General features: G+C 41.9%; 1 long non-coding RNA gene across 1 annotated transcript in view; it reads left to right on the top strand.

Annotated features, from left to right (window-relative positions):
* Nucleotides 1-5186, top strand: part of LOC137254059 (uncharacterized) — a 323781-nt gene extending 318595 nt beyond the window's left edge. Inside the window, exon 3 of the long non-coding RNA XR_010953958.1 lies at nt 793-5186. This is a non-coding gene — a long non-coding RNA (uncharacterized lncRNA). The remainder of the gene's footprint in view (nt 1-792) is intronic.
* The last annotated feature ends 3924 nt before the right edge of the window (nt 5187-9110 follow it).

Here is a 9110-nt window from a genome sequence, read left to right on the forward strand (position 1 = left end):
GCCACGATGAACTTCTTCATATAGTTGCGTTCAACGAAATCTTATGCATGATGAGTAGATTGTACGTATTTTAATGGAGCACGGCAGACTAAGCGCCACTAGCGCTATCTGACATACAAACTTGGCAATGTTCAACTTTTGCTTCATGTGAGAAGAACTCGACATTTTCTTTGGCTATCAGCGCTCTCACACTTTGCAAGTGAAACTATTTTTTCAACTCTTTGGTACTTTTCCAACGTTTTTCATAATAAAAAACGGCGTTTTTTGTTTGATGCTTTTCCTCCAATTTCCATACAAAATTCGAGACTCTTTGACTTTTCATGTAACTTCCCGGAGTCCCTAGAGTTTTGAAACTCGGAACACACAACGGAGCACGGTGACGTGAGGAGCGTGAGGGGGGAAAATACGTTGCTAGGTGGCCCAAGGATCGTGGAAATTCTAAAAAAAAAAATGTTTGAACTTGAAAATTTTGCTTTCAATTTTCAGAGACTGATAACTCAGTGTTCTGAAACTTTGAATGAAGGTTTGCGCTCAGTTTTTGGGTGAGACAGGGATCGAGACATTAAAAAAGTCCATTTACAACATGTGGAGTCCTGCGACCGCTATTTGAGTAACTTCCCGTAGAGCTGGATTCTTGAAACTAAGAACTTACGTCAAAACCCAATAACAATGCAACATAAAAGAATACAGTTTTTTCTAGGTGGTCTAGGGAGCGTGAAAATTTATGACGCATATCTAAAAATTTTATACTGGAAGAGATTATAAAAAATTTCATTTCTTTTCAATTTTCAGGTAACAAGTCGCACTGTTCTGAACGCAACTTTACAAATAAATTTTGTAATAATTCGAAAAACGCAAGTATTTCAATTTATAAAACATTTAAATAAAAGTTTGTTTCCAAACCAAATATGACAAGCGAGAACGATATATCGTTGTCATATACGTACATCAATTATTCACCCTGTAAGAGAATCAACAAAACAAAATGAATTTAACGATATAGTTTTATGATGAAGGGTTCGGGTCTGCTGTGTGTTGTGTCTTATTTCGATCGAGAAATGAGTGGATCCTACAGGCTACCAGATTACTGCAGCGTCTTTCAGGCAGAAATTGTAACCACGAAGAAAGCAACAGAAATTCTGGAGGAAGGGTTCTTAAGCTGCAGTCGCGTCAATATATATATATTAATAGTTCACCATAACCTAAAGCAACTTTTTGCAAAAATGATTTCGCAGTGTGCCCCCATGTTTCAAGAACCATTATTTCGCTTAAACTACATTCCATTTTCTACTTCAGCAAAACTGCATTTTTAACCCATACACAAATTCCTCTCACTTGCATCCTATTCGATTTTCTATCCCTTACAAATACTTTCGTAACCGCTAATGCAACAAATATATATAGTATACCATTGTTAGCTACAGCAACTATAAGAAAGCAACATTCTCATTGTTCGTCAATACACAATTTCACATTTCCTTTAACTTACTCTATTTTATTCGACAGTTTCCTTTTAAACAAATAATCCATATGCGGTTACATTTGGTTCGTTTTACTACCCTGTAAAAACCGCGAGTACTCCATGCATGCATGTATGGAGTACTCGCTATGGACCAACCGAGTGCTCCAAAATTAACCACAATTCATACAAAAAATATGGTCCAATTAACATTGCGATGTCCTAGGACTGGACCATATACTCCAGCTCCGCATTACATCAGAGTAATCCATGGAGTACCCACAGTCCAATAAACATTGTGTAGTGATTACAATCGTTAAAAACGAGCAATGATCGGCTTACAATATGTTCGTTTAGAAACATGAGTTGGTTCATTGCTGCATTACAGTGGAGTATAATGGTAAGTGCTTCAGTGGACAACATGATCCAACGATTTTTGCAGGGTATTCGTTTTTCGATTGCTATTGCCTGAATTCTTCCTACCACAAAACAACGCACATTCAATTTCAATGAACTCTTTGTTGCAATAACAATAATAATATTATACAAAAAAGTGCAAAAACAATGCTATCCAACACAACAATTGAAGCAACAACAATTTCTTGTAGCATCTCGAATGACATGAAAACTTGAATACTCCGAGCAACAATTGAAAATGCGATAACAACAAATAAAAACGGAAGATTGAACAAGTTAGGAAGGCTAAGTTCGGGTGTAACCGAACACTACATACGGAGTTGCCAAATTACAGCTTGCAAGACTTTTAAATTACCTTCTTTTAAAAGTGAATGGTGCCACGCCCATTGTCCAAAATTTTACTAATTCTCTATTCTGCGTCATAAGATCAACCCGCCTACCAACTTTCATCGCTTTATCCGTCTTTGGTAATGAATTATCGCACTTTTTCGGTTTTTCTAAATTTGCGATATCGAAAAAGTGGGCGTGGTTATAGGCGATAAATTGATCGGAAATGTACAGTAGTTTAATCGATTGCAAATGGCGAGTTTGAGATGGGCAGTTCGCCAGGAACCACGTCCAAGACGGCCAGCTTTGATGTTGGACGCCGAAGTACTCCTGTTTTAGTTCTGGCGTCTGCTCTTCTTATCTCGCCATCCACACCACTATAAACCTTTTTCACCACCCCACGGCACCATTGTCGCCTTGAGATATTAAGATCGCATATAAAAGCCAAATCGCCCACACTCAACGCTTTCAACGGTGTACACCACTTAGCTCGCCTCGTCAATATTGGTAGATACTCCACCACCCAACGCTTCCAAAATCGATCACGCAACTGTCGTTTCCGCAGCACGCACTTCTTCTCCTCGAGCTGTTCTAATCTTGGTGTTTGCGTCGTACTCGCGGACCCCAACAAAAAATGATTTGGTGTAAGCGGCTCCTCTTGATCCACTGAGATCGGCAAATGTGTAAGAGGCCGCGGGCTCACTATGTTTTCCGCTTCTATCATAACGCTTTGCGGGGTAGGTTCTCGAGGAGCTACTTCCTTCAGCGTATGGTTCAGCACACGCTTGACGCATCGCACGAACGCTCCCGTATTACACCCGCATCCGGATTTTAGGGGCAATTAAAATCCATTGGGTGCCCTTCGATGGCAATTCGTCGCCCACACGCCCGCAATCGAATACCTCGTCGAACCGCTTTGCCTCCTGATCAGCGCCAACAAAGTTCTTCCCGTTATCGCTCCTCATCCTCACTGGAATACCGCGTCGGTTAATGAAGTTCCTGATTGCTAGGATGCACAAGTCAGTGGACAAATCGTGTGCTATTTCCAAATGAATTACGCGGACTGAGAGACAGGTGAAGAGTGCAACCCATCGCTTCTCCCTGCATTTCCCAATCGCCACCATTATTGGGCCGAAGTAGTCCAATCCAGGTTATCTGAAAGGCCTGACATATGGAGTCACTCGACCCTCGGGTAACCGGCCCATGATTGGCGTCGCTGGTTGGCATCGGGCAATCTTACATTCAGCGCAGATATTTATCACCCTTCGCAAAAGTTGTCTTAAATTGGCAACCCAAAACTTCTGCCTCACTTCTGCTTCTGTGTTCTGGTGTTTCATCCTACGGTGATAATAAGATACGATCAGCAAGGTAACGCCATGTTTCGATGGCAACACGATTGGATGTATGGCATCGAGTGGTAACCAGCTGGCATCTTGGATCCTACCACCTACCCTCATAACTGAATTTGTATCCAAGTATGGCATCAAATCGCGTATTAGACTCTCATGTGACACTGTTTGGTTATCTTGTAGCTGTTTCAGCTCCATAGCGTAATCTGAAAATTGTTCTTGCCGACACAGATAGGCTTCAGCAATATTTAGTTCATCCGAGGTTAATCCAAAATGGTCATCACCGGAACTTCTACCACGTGTGCGATCTATAAATCAGAACACACAAGCTGTAGCTCTCTTCAGTCTAATATACGTCGAAAATCTATCAGAATCAATTCAATTGTTGTTGTTTGTTAGAAAAACAGGACTCTCGCGAATTTTTTCATCAATTTCATGCTGGCTTATGAGGCCACTGGGAGTTGGACATGGACAGCAACTTTGGCCCTGAGAACTAGCGCGTTGAAGGATTTATGTCGATAACACAACTTCGACGCGTCGCAGCGTCCTCTACGTTCACGTTTGTAGGAAGCCGCCTCCATTCACTCACCTGTGTTGTCAAGAAGATCCCCGCTATCCAATGCTCCACAAAGGGTTTATACTGGCCATGCTTCGAATTTACCCAGCTGATGACCCTTGTTGAGTCACTCCAAGGAATGCGTGAGGAGACTACGAGTTTATGTTTGCCGAGGACAGTTTGTGATAAACGCGCTCCCATTACTGTTGCGTGAATTTCAAGTCTCCGTACCGTCAAAAGTTTCATGGGCGCGAATTCTGATTTCGCGCACACAAGCGAAACGCTTACAGTTCCATTCGAAGTGTCATGCCTCCAATAGCATACGGCCGCAAAGGCCTCCTCGCTGGCTTCGACAAAAACATGCAGCTGCAACTGCTTTGGCATTCCTTTGCTGAAATAAAAACTTGGAATTTTAACATCGCCCCTTCTGCGTACCTCTTTTTTGCCAGTTCCTCCAAGCCATGGTAACATCATCAGGTAGGGGCTTGTCCCAAACAATCTTGCGCCGCCATATTTCGCGCATAATCAACTTAGCTCCAACTACAAAATGACTTAAAAATCCCAAAGGATCAAAAATGGACATAACGTAGGTAAGTACTTCACGTTTCGTTGGTGGCCTCCTACCGCTGATGACTTCTGCCTCCAATCTTGGGAATCTCAACTCATACTTGAACGAATCATCTTTCGGCTTCCAAGGTGGACGGACTGCTGGCATTGAAGCACCTGTCTTAACGCTGTCAGCTTGCTCATCGCTGTCTAATGCTTCCAACACAGGAATCGGATTAGCTATGTACCCTCGCATTTGGAGTCCAGCTGCCTTGTGTATTTCGAAAACTTGCTCTGCTACACTTATTGCCTGCTCCACCGATTCGCAGCTGTCCACGAAATCGTCCACATAGTGACACTTTACTATAGACTCCACCCCGCCAGGAAATTGACTAGCATAATCTAACGCATTCATCGTTTTTACAAATTGAGCTGCACATGGGGAGCACGCTGCGCCGAACATCATGACTTGCATTTCGTAAACGCTTTGTTGATCCGTGTCATCCTCTCTCCATAGAAACCTCTGCGCGCATCTGTCTTCAGGCTGAACGTAAATTTGATGATACATCTCTGCTATGTCGCCGCAAATGCCAACTGATCCATTGCGAAAATTGAAAACCACTGAAGGCATAGGCTAAGACTCTTGCAAACACTAGTTTAGAGAAACTCGCAATTTCCCGGGTTTATTAGGATTCACTACAGCGAAATTCGGCAGATACCACAACTTCTCAGTACTCGGTTCACGTTCAGCAGGCGTCAGTTTTGTAGCATATTCCGCGGCGCAAATGCGGTCCTAATTAAATTCCAAACAATCTGTTCTTGGCCATGAAATAGCTATCACGCATTTGACGCAATCGCTCTTCCAAAGGAGACCAGTTTGGAACCTACCATTTACCCTTACAGTCGTTTGCTTTAGTATACGCTCGGAGCAGGCCGCACTGCAAAAATTTAAACATTAAAATATTCTTCAACAAGGGCACGAAGATCAGGTACCTCCTGTACGTGTAGACACGCGGCACTTGGGACCACTCTGTGGTGAGACAGCCCGAAGGCAACGCATCCAAGCTCCGTATTGGCGGCATATGGACCTCGATCGGCCAGACGGAACACCTAAGTGGCAGTGATCTAGTCCTTTGAGAATCATCGGAGTAGCGTTGGAAAACGGCTTAGGCATTTTTGGAAAATTACGATCAGCCAAAGTACGTAAATCGTCATTACTCAGGCTCTGAACCGGCAGATTTAGATTTGGCAAAACATAAACGTGGCGCAGTCCGTGGCGCTTCCTCAATCCTCTTCTGCTTATTTCCATATCAACGATCGTAGCAGCTTCTTGGGTAGTTCTACCTCCAAACAATTGCATGTTTGTTCAGGCTCTGTCCATCATCGCAATGGACGATCCTTCATTCAGCATGGCAAACGTGTCCACCTTCTTACGGGGCCCATATAATGTCACTAGCAGTACGCGGAATAACAGTCCTTGACGCTTGGTTGTATCGGATGAGCAGCTTAACGTGGATTCCGTCAGAGTTGTGGTACCTACTTGTGGTGGTTCATTTTGCGGCGTTGCTGCTACAACGTTCATATCGCAGCTGGATTCATGTAACAGCTTGTTGTGTGCGCGTTGACAACCATCGCTCATGCACAACTTTCGGTTACGGCAATATCGAGATGAATGTCAACCTCTTAGGGACGAAAAACACAAACGACTTTGATTTACATGAGCCCACCTATCAGATACGCTGGCATTTATAAATTTTTGACATACACAACTGAACATTTCGGCGACCCGGATTCGCTAGACTCATTCGTCGTGGCGTGCAATACTACCTTTCGACGACTATCATTTTGTTGCAGGGTACAAACGAGGTTCGTTAAATCGCTGAGCTAATTGCTGAAATCGACTACGGTTGGATGCGGTTTAATCGCGACTTCATACTTAGCCCAGTCTATTCTTTTACTAACGGGAAGCTTGCTTATTATTTCCTCTAATAGGGTAGAGTTGGACAAATTTTGCACCCGATTGACAGACTGTAGGAACACAGAGATATTGTTGGCCTTTGTTACGAATGGTAACAGCTTTTCTATGGCATAGGGCTGATTACATTCAGCTGCTGAAGTTGGCTACGTATCTGCGACTCCGGCCGACCAAATCGAAATCGTAGTATGGAGGAACCGCATTCACATTATTCTCTCACACTTCAAAGATTTTCAAAGTCGTTGATTATTTTCTAGGTTAGTATAACCGTACGCAGCAGTTTACTTGGTGAACGAAGTTGAAAACAAAGGCCAGTCCTCCGGTTGACCACTAAACTCAGGGAAGTATTGCATTTTACGCAGCATTTGATAATGAACGTTACTAGTAGTCAGCAATTGCGGGGTGTGGAAACTATTTAAATATGAATTTGTATTTGTAGCTGCATGAGTTTGAGAGGGCAGAGTACCAAAACCGACGTTTGGCTGGTAGCCACTATTAAAGCTTGACATTGTTGTTGGGTGCGAAGCGGTTGTATATGTATGCATGGGCGAGGAACCTGCCAACGACGGATGTATATAATTGGTGCTACTTAACTGCACCTTTGGCATGAGATTGTGTGAGTTGTACAAAAGGAGATAAATTATCCGGGAGTGTACAAAAGGTTAACCGATTGCAGTTGGTGAGTTTGAGATGGGCGTTTTACCACACATACAAAATACCACGAAGCACTGTTATAACCATTCTCTCTATACAACAAAAATACTTGCTAACATATTTTGTGTCGTACTCGATTGTTCTATTTGCTGTTTTTAATTGCGAAAAATGTTAGAAAAGTTATCAACCAGTGGGAAAAATAATTTCACTTGCAAAGTGTGCTAACACCCTTAGCCAAAGCAAATATCAAATTCTTCTTCTTATGATTTGGCTACTTTTCCATATCAGATGGCACCAGTGTCGCTCAATCTACCGTTCTCCATATAAATATATGCAATCTACTCATAATGCATAAACTTGTGTTAAACTCATCTATATGAAAAACTGTTTATGTGATGGAGCTTCAAGCCCTAACAAGTAGCGCAACTAACAGCTGATCGCTCAAAATTAGCACACACACACAATGGCCAAACTACGAAAATCTTTAACGAAATTCCAGTTAATTTTTAAATAGACATAAATTGTGATAATTTTGGAATATATAGCATTTAAGACACCTTATTTTCAGTAGTTAAGAGAAACTGTTTGCCTATATTCAATTGTTTTGTTTATTTTTCCTACATTTTTAATTTTAATATTGATACAAAAGATTGAAGGTATATTGATGCAATGCAACTCTGCTCTGCTTGTTGTCCATTAGTCCACTCCATTCGAATGTCTTAATTTACTGCCTTTCACTCGCTACATTAGCCATCATCTCCTCGCAAAGATCCTGAGCCAGATAAATAATTTTGTATATAAATGCAACAACAACGATTTTAGCCAGATAAATTCAGATAGATGCCTGGTTCAATTTAGGAGCCAGATAATTTGTTTATTTCGTGTCGGTTATTTGGCAACGCTACCCTTTATAAACCTACTTTTTCAAAATTAAATGTCGCTGCTTGACCCCTACGCTTCTCAAGTCGCCCAAAGATACAGAGCATTACCGTGAGCATTGAGCGTGATACGGAGCTAGAAAACTGACTGGATAATGGCTTATATTTCCGTTGAAATATAAATAATAGGGGATCTGTGGCTTCCAACAAACGTACGGAAAACAAAATCGATTTAAAACCAGGAGAAACTTAACAATAATTAAGCGACACACGTGTAACTTGTTAACCTCATAAAAAACTTCACACCTGGAGCTGTTTTATGCGGGCGGATTTTCAGAAAGAATTTTTTACGTTAAAAAAATCCAGAAGAGCGGATTAACATAAACGCTTTCGTAGTTTCAAAGCAAAGATAACGGCAAAACATAGGCACGCGCGTTGATTCCAAAATAATGTCGCATGTAACACCAGAGATACTAGGACGACGATGACTATCTGTCGATATTGTGCAAGCTTAGTTATTCTTCGGCATTAATGTAACTAATAAGGCCCAGAAAACGTGCTGCTTCGACGAGATGGTTCAGAATGATAAAGCTTGATTTCAGGGACATGGAAGGAGTGGCTTATATCCATTAGGAACTTGGTCGCCAGCTAATGGAACAGGATTCACCACGGGTAGGTAAGGGTTACACAAAGGGTCCTTTGTCGGATATGGATCAGTTACGTTCCGGTATCAAGCACTCTTTAGGTACCAGCCCGATCATCTGAGGAAGCTTCAATATGACCACGTTAAATATTCTAGGTCAATAAAAGCACACTACCTCAATACCAGGGTTGCTGCTACAACAATTACATTTAAATACATGTCCCCAGGGAGATTTATTTTGGAGACTCTTTGCCTGTCGATCATGTTATAACTAACTAGTCCATTAGAATTAACAACTGAATGACA

Source organism: Eurosta solidaginis, chromosome 5 (genome assembly GCF_040869045.1).
Source record: "Eurosta solidaginis isolate ZX-2024a chromosome 5, ASM4086904v1, whole genome shotgun sequence".
Classification (NCBI taxonomy): Eukaryota; Metazoa; Arthropoda; class Insecta; order Diptera; family Tephritidae; genus Eurosta; species Eurosta solidaginis.